Source organism: Procambarus clarkii, chromosome 54 (genome assembly GCF_040958095.1).
Source record: "Procambarus clarkii isolate CNS0578487 chromosome 54, FALCON_Pclarkii_2.0, whole genome shotgun sequence".
NCBI lineage: Eukaryota > Metazoa > Arthropoda > Malacostraca > Decapoda > Cambaridae > Procambarus > Procambarus clarkii.
In genome coordinates this window covers 14,805,865-14,820,901 of record NC_091203.1, presented here as the reverse complement: position 1 = coordinate 14,820,901, position 15,037 = coordinate 14,805,865, and positions in this window count along the sequence as shown.

The following is a 15,037-nucleotide window of genomic DNA, read 5'->3' as shown; positions in this document are numbered from 1 at the left end:
CCGACTTGGGGGTTTGGTCGCCCACCCCACGAGTCTGAGAAGGTACAAGGGAAACATTATCTGCCATGAAAACGAGGAAAAACTTTCATTCACGAATGTGCCCCCACACCCACCATGGAGCCACAATTAGAGGCAGGACACCCAACAAAATGCTATCACAGATCTTGTCGGGGCCCCCCAGGGGTGCGTCGTGAGTAAACGCCACCTTAAGAACCTTGAGTCCGTCGAGAGTGGGTTCAGTGACGAAAGGAGGATTAACAATAAAAGGTTCCCCTCGCTCACGACGTTGGGTATACAGTTCTACAGGTGCAAGAGTATGCCTCCTCAAACACCCAGGCGTCAAAATATAAGTAGTCCAAAGGAATAACCAAAACAAGCAAAAGGTCGGCACGAAACGACTAGCAGATAGGAGAAGAGGGGGGAGAAAAACGAAACAGAAGGAAAAGGAATCAAGCAAAATTTGTGAGGACAGCAGCAGGAGCACAAGGCTACAAAAGGACAGGGGACCGCCCTAAGGAGCATCACACTCCGGCAGCCGCCCACCAAGCCCCTCCACGGCAGCAACGAGCTGGACAGGGAGGGGATGGCTGGCTGAAGACAGTCTGGTTGTGGTAGTGGAACTTGCAAATCCTCCGGATCTCTGTCTGTGGCAGCAATGAAGTGTAGCAGACAGCTATGCTGGAGCCTGATGTGATCTTAGTGACCAAGTTAAGTCTGCAATATGTGAGTATTGAATGTAAGAATAACCGGGTGTGGAGCGCTGTAGTAATCATTCAGTATTAGGGACTTGGGCGGAAGTTACGAGTGTAGGTGGTGACTGCTGAAGTCAAGTGGTTTATGGGTATTGGGAGTTTATTTAACTAATTAGAATATGTTAATATATTATTATTTGTCAGAGTCTTTTCTTTGTAATTAAATGAGAAAACCCGACGGCCTTTAAATACCTTCCATATGTTCCCTCATTGTGTTCCTGTACAAATCTAGTGGTACACCTCAAGGGTCTGGTGTGTGTAGAAGTACACGGTGGTAGAAACGGTTGCTGAGACAAGGTGTCATGTGTTGTGAAATCGCTGTGTTCAGAATGAATTGGGGTTCAGCGTCACGACAACAGCGGACAGCCCGAGCACAGTCCACATTCCACAGGGAACGCACTTCCGCATTTCCCGAGAGGAAGAGCGAGGAATACAACAGAGAACAGCGTCAAAGACAGTGTCATTAAAAAGGAGGAGATTGCGAGGGAGAGGCAGAATGGAGAGGTCGGAAATAGTAGCACGGAGAGTAAAGAGGCGCCAGTGAGCCTCGGCAAACCGCCACCTAGGGAAGGAGGGAGGAGGGTGAGAAGAGAAAAGGTAACAAGGATAGGAAAATGGTTACTGCCATGGAGGTCATCAAGGACCCGCCACTCAAAATCTAAGTAAAGGGATGACGAGCACAGAGAAAGATCGAGACAGGAAAGGAAGCAAGTCCGAGAGTCCAAATGAGTGGGCTCAGCAGAATTCAGAAGAGACAGGGAAGGAGAGAGGATGAAAGGTTCAAGGAGGTGACCCCGGCTGTTTGTCAGCACATCACCCCAAAGGGCATGACGTCAGTTAAAATCACCCAGCAGGAGCAAACGCTACGGCAAGGAGTCTAGGTGTTTAAGATCGGGAAGAGAAAGTAGTATAGGGGGGGGGGGGGGGGAAGAGATAAATGGAACAAACCGTGTACCATTTACGCACAAAGACACGGGCAGCAGAACAGTAGAGAGGCCATGAAAAAATTTAGGGGACAAAGGGAACATCAGAGAGAATCAAGAGAGCAGAAGAGTTATGGGCCCCAGCAACAACGAGGGGAGGGGGGGGGGGAGAAGAGAAAAGAGAAGAGTAGCCACTGAAGCGACATAGACGAGGACCAAGCATCGGCTCCTGGAGACAGACACAAAGGGGGCGAAAACTGAAATTAGAAGTTGGAGGTCAAGGAAATTGGCGTAATATTCACGGATGTTCCACTGAAGAGTTGACATCGACAAAAAGAGAAAGGTTAGGAACAGAGAACAAACAAGAAAATAAGGTGAAAAAGGAACACAGCATGTTAAAGAAGTAAGTAAGTAATTATCAAAAGAAGGCACCAAACCGGGAAGGCTATGTAGCACCATCAAATGTGCGGAATAATCAGAGGGCGCTAAATATCACCAAGGATGCCAATACAAGAACAAAAACGCACAAGGCGAACGATATCAAAAGTATCCGAGCCACCAAGAACTGCACTGAGGGACAGGTGACCGCGAGGGGCGGTCGGAAAGCAAGACACATGCTCGTCCTGGAAGTCAGGACATTCAAGAAGGATATGCACGACCAAAAGAGGGACAATGCAACTAGGACAATAAGGAGCAGGGCGGCGCTCCATCAAGTGACCATGGGTTAAGCGAGTATGGCCAATACGCGACCTCGCCAGAGCTGTTTCCCATCGCCGGTTACAGTGGCAGGAGGATGGCCACGAGGAAACAACATTTAAGAGTACGAAGTTTTTTTACCAGTAACAGACGACTAAGAAGCCTGCCAACGGGTAAGGATGGAGAAATGGATAACCGGGTAAAAGTCGGAATATGGAATACCTTTATGAGAGATGGGACAAGAGCGGACAGCTTCCTTGGCGGCATCATCCGCACGCTCATTTAAAGACACCAATATGGCTAGGAACCCAACAAAACTCAACCGACTTAAATTTACTATGAACAAGAAACAGCCAATGCTGGATCTCGACAACTACTGGATGAACCGGATTAAAAGACTCGAGAGCCATGAGGGCACTACGCGAGTCAACAACTACAAAGGAGGACTGACAACGAGAAAGCAGGAGACGAAGAGCATAGAGAATAGAATAAAGTTCAGCTGTAAAGATGCTAGTCTCCGGAGGCAAGCGACACATATAAGTGCGATCAGAAAAAACAACAGAGTAGCCAACACCGTCCGCTGACTTAGACCCATCGGTGAAGACAGAAACGGAGCGGGAGTGAGAAGAAAAGTGCTCGAGGAAAAGGCGTTATAGAACCGTAGGAGGGGTAAAAGCTTTAGTGATACGGGTCAAGGATGTACAAAACCGCGGAAGAGGGACCCTCCACGGGGCAAAGAAGGAACAACACGAGGAGAAACATCAGAAATACGAACGGAAAGAGAATCCTGTAGGCGAGATAACCGGACAGAAAGAGGGAGGTGGTGAAGAGGAACAGGAACCACAGGAGGGGTAAAAGTTAAAGCACGACAGAGGCGAGAGGAAGGATGTTGCAAGGACCGCGCAAGATAGCGAAGACAGTAGCGATCACGGCGGTCCTGGAGAGACGGGAAGCCAGTGTCAACATACAAGCTAAGGATGGGAGTCGAACGAAAGGCACCAGAACTGAGGCGCAACCCAGTATGGTGCAAAGCATCAAGACGGCGAAGAGTAGAAGGAGAAGCAGACGAGTAAGCAGGGCAACCATAATCGAGCTTAGACACGACGAGAGAGTAATGTAAAGCAAGGAGAGTGCGCCTATCTGCCCCCCAAGAAGTATGGGACAAGACCCGAAGGAGGGTAAGGGCCTTAGAGCACTCAACACGGAGGTAAGAGATATGGGGAGACCAAGACAAACGAGTGTCAAGAAATAACCCCAAAAGCTTCGCGGAATCTTTGTATTCAAGGGGATGACCATAAAGTGACAAAGAAGGACGAAGAACAACCCGTTTCCGCGTAAAAGTCATGGCACAAGTCTTAGAAGTAGAGAACTTGAAGCCATGATCTGTGGCCCAAGACGACACGGCATCAATTGCAAGCTGAAGCCGGCGTTGAAGGAGAGGCGAATCATCACCCTGACAACAAAGGGTAAGATCATCGACATAGAGAGCAGAGAAGACACCTGAAGGAAGAGAGGAAAGAAGACCATTGAGGGCAACCAGAAAAAGAGTAGTGCTCAGAACACTACCCTGGGGCACACCTTCGTATTGCTGAAAAGAGGGAGAGAGAGCGGTACCAAGGCGCACCCGAAAGGAACGACGAGAGAGGAAGCTGCGGAGAAAGAGAGGGAGATGACCACGAAGGCCAAAAGAATGAAGTTGAGATAGGATATGATAACGCCAAGTGGTGTCGTAGGCCTTTTCCAGGTCAAAAAGGACGGCAACAACGGAGGTCTTCGCAGCAAAAGCAGTACTAATATAGACCTCCAAGTTCACCAGGACATCTGTCGTCCTGCGGCACTTGCGGAAACCAAATTGAGAAGGGGAGAGGAGGTGATGGTGTTCCAGGAACCACATCAGACGAACGTTAACCATACGTTCAAAGAGTTTGCAGACACACTTTGTGAGAGCAATAGGGCGAAAGTCCTTAGGGGAAGTACCCAGAGTCCCCGGTTTGCGAACAGAGAGGACAACGGCATCGAGCCAGTCCTCAGGGACTGACGACGACTCCCAGATCCGATTATACAGACTCAGTAAATACTGAGACGTGCTCGGAGGGAGATGGCGAAGCATCTCATAATGAATACCATCGGAGCCCGCCGCCGTAGAACCGCAGAGGGCCAGGGCAGAACGAAGTTCAGAGAGAGAGAAGGGATCATTATAGGGAAGCTGAAGATGAGTGCAGAAATCTAAAGGACGAGACTCGAGGACAGGTTTACGAAGAAGGAAAGATTGGGGAAGATGAAGACCAGAGCTAACAGAAGAAAAGTGGGAACCCAGTTTGGAAGCGACCTGCAACGGGTCCGCCACAAGAGTATCATGGAGGTGAAGGACCGGTGAAACATCGGGAACGAACTTACCCGCTATCTTGTGGATACGCTTCCAGATCTGGGCCAGAGGGGTTTCGGACGTAATTGTTGAGACGTAAGATGCCCAACATTCACGTTTAGCCATACGGATGGCCCTACGGGCCACTGCACTCGCTTTCCGAAAGAAAAGAAAAGAATCGGTCGTCTGCCTACGGCGGTGCCTCTTCCAGGCTGCACGCTTACAGCGGACAGCCCGAGCACAGTCCGCATTCCACCAGGGAACGCACTCCCGCGGACCCCGAGAGGAATAGCGAGGAATAGAGCGGAGGGCAGCGTTGAAGACAGTCATGAAAAAGGAGGAGAGCGCGAGAGAGAGGCAGAAGGGAGAGGTCAGAGAGAGGAGCACTGAGGGTAAATAGGGTCCAGTCTGCCTTAGCAAACTGCCACCTAGGGAAAGAGAGGGAAGGGCGAAAAGATAAAAAGGAAACAAGGATGGGGAAATGATCACTTCCATGGAGGTCATCAAGAACCTGCCACGTGAAATCTAAGTAAAGAGAAGAAGACCAGAGTGAAAGATCAAGACAAGAAAGGGTGCGAGTCCGAGAGTCCAAATGAGTCGGCTCACCAGAATTCAGAAGAGACAGAGAAGAAGAGAGGAGAAACTGCTCAAGGAGGCGACCCCGGGTATTCGTCAGAACGTCACCCCAAAGGAATGACGACAATTGAAGTCACCCAGCAGGAGCACAGGCTCCGGCAAGGAGTCTAGGTGGTGTTTCAAATCAGGAAGAGAGAGCGGGACACTCGGGGAGAGATAAATGGAACAAACTGTGTACCATTTCCCCACAAAGATACGAGCAGCAGAACAATGGAGAGGCGAAGGAAAAGTAAAGGAACAAAGGGAACATCAGCACGAATCAAGAGAGAAGAAGAATTAGAAGCCCCAGCAATGGCTGGGGGGGGGGGAAGAGAAAGGAATAGCCACGAAAACGACCAGGACGAGCACCAAGCATTGGCTCCTGGAGACAGACACAAAGGAAAGGGGCGAAAACCGCGAAATCAGAAGATGGAGGTCGAGGAAAATGGCGTAATAACCTCGAACGTTCCATTGAAGAATGGACAACGACGAGAAGAGAAAGGACAAAACCAGAGAACAAGGAAGAAACCAAGGCGAAAGAGCAACAGAGCACGTTAAAGAATATCAGGGTCGGGATCAGGGTCAGCAAAGTCAGGGTTAGGGGGCATGGGTAAACTGAGCAAAGATGGAGAGAAGGAAGCGGGAGAACAGATCAGAGGGGGGTGGGCGGGGTCCGGAGGAGGAAGAGGAGGAGACAACGGAGAGGAGCAGTCAAGGACAGCAGCAGGAAGAGGGGGAGTAGAAAGAGGGAAGCGCACCCCAGCAAGAGCAGCAACCAAAAGGGAAGCAGGGGCCAAAGAAACCTCCATAGCAGGAACAGGGGGCGAAAGCACTGAAACGGGAGGGGAAGGAGCAACAGAGCCAGAAGGAGGTGCTGAGGAAGAAAGCGAAGCCTTCTTACCCGCCGGGGAAGAGGAAGGAGAGGAGCCAGGCTTACGCTTCTGACTTAAAGAGACCGGTGTCCCAGCAACTACGTACCGGGCAACGGATTCCAGTGTCTCAACAGAAGCCGAACGAGAGCACACACGCCGGCCGTTAGGAGAGCGATGGACATCCGCCCGCACCGACAGGCGGTGGGGAGAGCCGATAGATGGAGGAAGAGGATGGGAAGGAGGATCGGAGGGGGACGAGGAAGAAGACACAGAAGACACGACAGACCGGGTAGAAGGAAGGGGAACCCCAGACAGAGGACCAGGAGGAGGATCCTTCGGGAGAGAACCCAAAGGAACAGAGGAGGGGGCAGTGTGCGCATCAGGGGCCAAGGCCCGGAAACGGTTGTGAGTCTGAGAAAGGCGGGAAGGACGAGGAGAGGAAGAGCACAACACGCGTGCATAAGAGATATTAGTATAAGGCGGGAGCCGGCGAACCTGGCGCCGCGCCTCAGGAAAAGATAAACGCTCCCGGTGCTTCAGGCTGAGGACGGCTGCCTCAAGCTTGTAATGGACACACGCACGGGAGAAGGTAGGATGGGCCTCACCGCAGTTGAGGCAACGAGCCTGGGGAGAAGTGCATTCCGACTTAGAGTGACCTTCGCCACCACACAAAGGACAGAGACAGTCCCGGAGCAGCGGAGGGCACCATGCCCAAACCTCCAGCACTTGTTGCAGAGCCGAGGAGAAGGAATGTACTCCTGGACAGAGCACCTGGCACCAGCAAGAATGACAGAGGGTGGAAGGGTCCTACCATCAAAGATAATCTTCACAACCCGGAGGGGTTGACGGCGACTACCACGAGGGGGACGAGTAAACGTGTCCACCTGGAGAATAGAATGGCCCTGGGCAGCGAGGATATGTCGAATATCGTCGTGGCAGTCGCGCAGGTCCCGAATACCGGTCTCAACATGGGGCGGGAGCAAAATAGTGCCAACACTGGCATTCAACTGAGCGTTCTTTGAGACCCGAACGGGGGTCTCGCCAAGGCAGGATAAGGCATCCAAGAGGGAAGCAGCATCCTGAGAAGCAGCAGCAACGACACGTGTACCGAGGCGAGTGGGGTTGAAAGTAATGGAGGCATCCACGGAATCAATGAGATGTCGATGAAGGGAGAAATCGTCAGGAGGCGCAGAATCAAGAGGGAAGAGATCAAAATATTTGGCCCACGAAGCGGGACCAAACAAGGCTTGATAGGTAGCAGAACTGGATGGAATCGAGCGAGGGCGGCCGTGACGAGGACGGCGGTGAGAACCCCCAGAGAGAGAGAGGGGTTGAAAGGCGCAGTAGTTACAACTAGAGAAGGAGCCGCGCCAGGGGACGAGGTAGTCACCACTGGGGGTTTGGGGCTCGACCTAACCAGAGGAGGGAGGGGAGCCAGGGGAAGGAGTCAGAGAGGCCAAAGGAGGAGCATGGTCGGGGCCCAATGCAGCAGAAGCTACAGAGCTCGGTCTTCCAATACGGACCGACTCGGGGGCTTGGTCGCCCACCCCACGAGCCCGAGAAGGTAAGCCAGAAGCAGCCGAAACAGGGGTTATCTTGACGAAAAGAAGAATTCATTCACGAATGTGCCCCCACACCCACCATGAAGCCACAATTAGAGGCAGGACACCCAACAAGAAGCTATCGCCGATCTTGTCGGGGCCTCCTAGGGGTGCGTATACGCACCCCTAGGAGGGGTGGAGGAGTATACGCCCCACAAACGCCACCTTAAGAAACCGACAGTCCGTCGAGATTGGGTTCAGTGACGAAAGGGGGACTGACAATAAAAGGTTCCCCTCGCTCTCTACGTCGGGTACTACAGTTCTACGGGTGCAAGAGTATGCCTCCTCAAGCACCCAGGCTTCTAAGTGGAATTAGTCCAAAGGAATAACCAAAATAAGCAAAAGGTCGGTAGGAAAAGACAAGCAGATAGGAGAAGAGGGGGGGGGGGAGAAAAACGAAACAAAAAAGTTAAAGGAAAAGCGATCCAGCACCATTAGAAGACAGCAGCAGGAGTGCAAGGCCACCAAAGGACAGAGGACTGTCCCACAGAGCATCACACTCCAGCAGCTGTCCACTAAGCTTCCCTCACGGCGCCAACGGGCCGGATGGGGACGGGGGACCCCCAGCAAATAAAGCGCGTTTGTTTTAAAGGATCCACTTGTGCTGGATACGCTCAACCCTTTCATCTACCACCGAAGAATACACGGGTCTCTGCAAAGTGGATGCACAGGGTTGCAGTACACTTGCGCACCGTCACAACAGGAAGAGCGAGGGAGTCACTCATTACTGAAGACTGAACACCGAGCCACTGACAATGTTAAGTAAGTAATTATCAAAAGAAGGCACCAAACCGGGAAGGCTATGTAGCACCATCAAATACGCAAAATAATCAGAGGGCGCTAAATATCACCAAGGATGCCAATACGAGAACAAAAACGCATAAGGCGAACGATATCAAAAGTATCCGAGTCACCAAGAATTCTATCGAGGGACAGGTGACCGCGAGGGGCGGTCGGAAAGCAAGACACACGCTCGTCCTGGAAGTCAGGACATTCAAGAAGGACATGCACGACCGTAAGAGGGACAATGCAACTAGGACAATAAGGAGCAGGGCGGCGCTCCATCAAGTGACCATGGGTTAAGCGAGTATGGCCAATACGCAACCTCGCTAGAGCTGTTTCCCACCGCCGGTTACGGTGGAAGGAGGACGGCCACGAGGAAACACAACATTTAAGAGTACGTAGCTTGTTACCAGTAACAGACAACCAAGAAGCCTGCCAACGGGTAAGGACTGAGGAATGGATAACCGGGTAAAAGTCGGAATACGGAATGCCTTTACGAGAGATGGGACAAGAGCGGACAGCTTCCTTAGCGGCAGCATCCGCACGCTCATTTAAAGACACGCCAATATGGCTGGGAACCCAACAAAACTCAACCGACTTAAATTTACTGTGAACGAGAAACAGCCAATGCTGGATCTCGACAACTACCGGATGAACTGGATTAAAGCACCCGAGAGCCATGAGGGCACTACGAGAGTCAACAACAACCACAAAGGAAGACTGACAACGAGAAAGCAGGAGACGAAGAGCATAGAGAATAGCATAAAGTTCCGCTGTAAAGATGCTAGTCTCCGGAGGCAAGCGACACATATAAGTGCGATCAGGAAAAACAACAGAGTAGCCAACACCGTCCGCTGACTTAGACCCATCGGTGAAGACAGAAACGGAGCGGGAGTGAGAAGAAAAGTGCTCGAGGAAAAGGCGTTTTAGAACTGTAGGAGGGGTAAAAGCTTTAGTGATGCGAGTCAAGGATGTACAAAACCGCGGAAGAGGGACCCTCCACGGGGGCAAAGAAGGAACAACACGAGGAGAAACATCAGAAATACGAACGGAAAGAGAATCCTGCAGGCGAGATAACCGGACAGAAAGAGGGAGGTGGTGAAGAGGAACAGGAACCGCAGGAGGGGTAAAAGTTAAAGCACGACAGAGACGAGAGGAAGGATGTTGCAAGGACCGCGCAAGATAGCGAAGACAGTAGCGATCACGGCGGTCCTGGAGAGACAGGAAGCCAGTGTCAACATACAAGCTAAGGACGGGAGTCGAACGAAAGGCACCAGAACTGAGGCGCAACCCAGTATGGTGCAAAGCATCAAGACGGCGAAGAGTAGAAGGAGAAGCAGACGAGTAAGCAGGGCAACCATAATCGAGCTTAGACAGGACGAGAGAGGAATGTAAAGCAAGGAGAGTGCGCCTATCTGCCCCCCAAGAAGTATGGGACAAGACTCGAAGGAGGGTAAGGGACTTAGAGCACTCAACACGGAGGTAAGAGATATGGGGAGACCAAGACAAACGAGTGTCAAGGAATAACCCCAAAAGCTTCGCGGAATCTTTGTATTCAATGGGATGACCATAAAGTGACAAAGAGGGACGAAGAACAACCCGTTTCCGCGTAAAAGTCATGGCACAAGTCTTAGAAGTAGAGAACTTGAAGCCATGACCTGTGGCCCAAGACGACACGGCATCAATCGCAAGTTGAAGCCGGCGTTGAAGGAGAGGCGAATCATCACCCTGACAACAAAGGGTAAGATCATCGACATAGAGAGCGGAGAAGACACCAGAAGGAAGAGAGGAAAGAAGACCATTGAGGGCAACCAGAAAAAGAGTAGTGCTCAGAACACTACCCTGGGGCACACCTTCGTATTGCTGAAAAGGGGGAGAGAGAGCGGTACCAAGGCGCACCCGAAAGGAACGACGAGAGAGGAAGCTGCGGAGAAAGAGAGGGAGATGACCACGAAGGCCAAAAGAATGAAGTTGAGATAGGATATGATAACGCCAAGTGGTGTCGTAAGCCTTTTCTAGGTCAAAAAGGACGGCAACAACGGAGGTCTTCGCAGCGAAAGCAGTACGTATATAGACCTCCAAGTTCACCAGGACATCTGTCGTGCTGCGGCACTTGCGGAAACCAAATTGAGAAGGGGAGAGGAGGTGATGGTGTTCCAGGAACCACATCAGACGAACGTTAACCATACGTTCAAAGAGTTTGCAGACACAACTTGTGAGAGCAATAGGGCGAAAGTCCTTAGGGGAAGTACCCAGAGACCCTGGTTTGCGAACAGGGAGGACAACGGCATCGAGCCAGTCCTCAGGGACTGACGACGACTCCCAGATCCGATTATACAGACTCAGTAAATACTGAGACGTGCTCGGAGGGAGATGGCGAAGCATCTCATAATGAATACCATCGGAGCCCGCCGCCGTAGAACCGCAGAGGGCCAGGGCAGAACGAAGTTCAGAGAGAGAGAAGGGATCATTATAGGGAAGCTGAAGATGAGTGCAGAAATCTAAAGGACGAGACTCAAGGACAGGTTTACGAAGAAGGAAAGATTGGGGAAGATGAAGACCAGAGCTAACAGAAGAAAAGTGGGAACCCAGCTCGGAAGCGACCTGCAACGGGTCCGCCACAAGAGTATCATGGAGGTGAAGGACCGGTGAAACATCGGGAACGAACTTACCCGCTATCTTGCGGATACGCTTCCAGATCTGGGCCAGAGGGGTTTCGGACGTAATTGTCGAGACATAAGATGCCCAACATTCACGTTTAGCCGTACGGATGGCCCTACGGGCCACCGCACTCGCTTTCCGAAAGAAAAGAAAAGAATCGGTCGTCTGCCTACGGCGGTGCTTCTTCCAGGCTGCACGCTTACAGCGGACAGCCCGAGCACAGTCCGCATTCCACCAGGGAACGCACTTCCGTGGACCCCGAGAGGAAGAGCGAGGAATAGAGCGGAGGGCAGCGTCGAAGACAGTGTCATGAAAAAGGAGGAGAGCGCGAGAGAGGGGCAGAAGGGAGAGGTCAGAGAGAGTAGCACTGAGGGAAAACAGGGTCCAGTCCGCCTTAGCAAACTGCCATCTAGGGAAAGAGAGGGAAGGGCGAAAAGAGAAAAAGGAAACAAGGATGGGGAAATGATCACTTCCATGGAGGTCATCAAGAACCTGCCATGTGAAATTTAAGTAAAGAGAAGAAGAGCAGAGAGAAAGATCAAGACAAGAAAGGGTGCGAGTTCGAGAGTCCAAATGAGTGGGCTCACCAGAATTCAGAAGAGACTGGGAAGAAGAGAGGAGAAACGGCTCAAGGAGGCGACCCCGGGTATTCGTCAGAACGTCACCCCAAAGAGAATGACGACAATTGAAGTCACCCAGCAGGAGCACAGGCTCCGGCAAGGAGTCTAGGAGGTGTTTCAAATCAGGAAGAGAGAGCGGGACACTCGGGGGGAGATAAATGGAACAAACTGTGTACCATTTCCCCACAAAGATACGAGCAGCAGAACAATGGAGAGGCGAAGGAAAAAGTAAAGGAACAAAGGGAACATCAGCCCGAATCAAGAGAGCAGAAGAATTAGAAGCCCCAGCAATGGCTGGGGGGGGGGAGAGAAAGGAATAGCCACGAAAACGACCAGGACGAGCACCAAGCATCGGCTCCTGGAGACAGACACAAAGGGGCGAAAACCGCGAAACCAGAAGTTGGAGTTCGAGGAAATTGGCGTAATAACCTCGAACGTTCCATTGAAGAATGGACAACGACGAGAAGAGAAAGGACAAAAACAGAGAACAAGGAAGAAACAAAGGCGAAAGACCAACAGAGCACGTTAAAGAATATCAGGGTCGGGATCAGGGTCAGCAAAGTCAGGGTTAGGGGGCATGGGTAAACTGAGCAAAGACGGAGGGAAGGAAACGGGAGAACAGATCAGAGGTGGGCGGGCAGGGTCCGGAGGAGGAGGAGGAGGAGGAGGAGGAGGAGGAGGAGGAGGAGACAACGGAGAGGAGCAGTCAAGGACAGCAGCAGGAAGAGGGGGAGTAGAAAGAGAGGAGCGCACCCCAGCAAGAGCAGCAACCGAAAGGGAAGCAGGGGCCAAAGAAACCTCCATAGCAGGAACAGGGGGCGCAAGCACTGAAACGGGAGTGGAAGGAGCAACAGAGCCAGAAGGAGGAGCTGAGGAAGAAAGCGAAGCCTTCTTACCCGCCGGGGAAGAGGAAGGAGAGGAGCCAGGCTTACGCTTCTGACTTAAAGAGACCGGTGTCCCAGCAACTACGTACCGGGCAACGGATTCCAGTGTCTCAACAGGAGAAGCCGAACGAGAGCACACACGACGGCCGTTAGGAGAGCGATGGACATCCGCCCGCACCGACAGGCGGCGGGGAGAGCCGATAGATGGAGGAAGAGGATGGGAAGGAGGATCGGAGGGGGACGAGGAAGGAGACACAGAAGACACGACAGACCGGGTAGAAGGAAGGGGAACCCCAGACAGAGGACCAGGAGGAGGATCCTTCGGGAGAGAACCCAAAGGGACAGAGGAGGGGGCAGTGGGCGCATCAGGGTCCAAGGCCTGGAAACGGTTGTGAGTCTGAGGAAGGCGGGAAGGACGAGGAGAGGAAGAGCGCAACACGCGAGCATAAGAGATATTAGCATAAGGCGGGAGCCGGCGAACCTGGCGCCTCGCCTCAGGAAAAGATAAACGCTCCCGGTGCTTCAAGTTGAGGACGGCTGCCTCAAGCTTGTAATGGACACACGCACGGGAGAAGGTAGGATGGGCCTCACCGCAGTTGAGGCAACGAGCCTGGGGAGAAGCGCACTCCGACTTAGAGTGACCTTCGCCACCACACAAAGGACAGAAAGAGACAGTCCCGGAGCAGCGGAGGGCACCATGCCCAAACCTCCAGCACTTGTTGCAGAGCCGAGGAGAAGGAATGTACTCCTGGACAGAGCACCTGGCACCAGCAAGAATGACAGAGGGTGGAAGGGTCCTACCATCAAAGGTAATCTTCACAACCCGGAGTGGTTGACGGCGACTACCACGAGGGGGACGAGTAAACGTGTCCACCTGGAGAATAGAATGGCCCTGGGCAGCGAGGATATGTCGAATATCGTCGTGGCAGTCGCGTAGGTCCCGAACACCGGTCGCAACATGGGGCGGGAGCAAAATAGTGCCAACACTGGCATTCAACTGGACGTTCTTCGAGACCCGAACGGGGGTCTCGCCAAGGCAGGATAAGGCAGCCAAGCGGGAAGCAGCATCCTGAGAAGGAGCAGCAACGACACGCGTACCGAGACGAGTGGGGTTAAAAGTAATGGAGGCATCCACGGAATCAATGAGATGTCGATGAAGGGAGAAATCGTCAGGAGGCGCAGAATCAAGAGGGAGGAGATCAAAATATTTGGCCCACGAAGCGGGACCAAACAAGGCTTGATAGGTAGCAGAACTGGAAGGAATCGAGCGAGGGCGGCCGTGACGAGAACGGCGGTGAGAACCCCCAGAGAGAGAGGGGTTAAAAGGCGCAGTAGTAACAACTAGAGAAGGAGCCGCGCCAGGGGGACGAGGTAGTCACCACTGGGGGCTTGGGGCTCGACCCAACCACAGAGGAGGGAGGGGAGCCAGGGGAAGGAGTCAGAGAGGCCAAAGGAGGAGCAAGGTCGGGGCCCAATGCAGCGGAGGCTACAGAGCCCGGTCTTCCAATACGGACCGACTCGGGGGCTTGGTCGCCCACCCCACGAGCCTGAGAAGGTAAACCAGAAGAAGCCGAAGCAGGGGTAATCATCTTGACGAAAGAAGAATTCACTCACGAATGTGCCCCCACACCCACCATGGAGCCACAATTAGAGGCAGGACACCCAACAAGAAGCTATCGCCGATCTTGTCGGGGCCTCCTAGGGGTGCGTCGTGAGTATACGCCCCACAAACGCCACCTTAAGAAACCGACAGTCCGTCGAGATCGGGTTCAGTGACGAAGTGGGGATTGACAATAAAAGGTTCCCCTCGCTCTCGACGTCGGGTACTGCAGTTCTACGGGTGCAAGAGTATGCCTCCTCAAGCACCCGGGCGTCAAAATAGAAGAAGTCCAAGGGAAGAACCAGAACGAGCAAAAGGTCGGCAGGAAACGGCAAGCAGATAGGAGAAGAGGGGGGAGAAAAACGAAACAGAAGGAAAAGGAAAAGATGCCCAGCAGAATTGGAGAGGACGGCAGCAGGAGCACAAGGCTAGAAAAGGACAGGACTGTCCCAAGGAGCATCACACTCCGGCAGCCGCCCACCAAGCCCCCACACGGCGACAACGAGCTGAGAGGGGAGGGGGTGACAATGTTAAGTTACCACCTATTGAAGGTAGGGTGGCTGTAGGAATTAAGTGAAGAGATATGCAGTTAAAGAACTGCAGAAAGTTGACACTTTTCCAGAGAAATGGTCGAATTTAATGAGCATATTAATTTTAATTTTTGA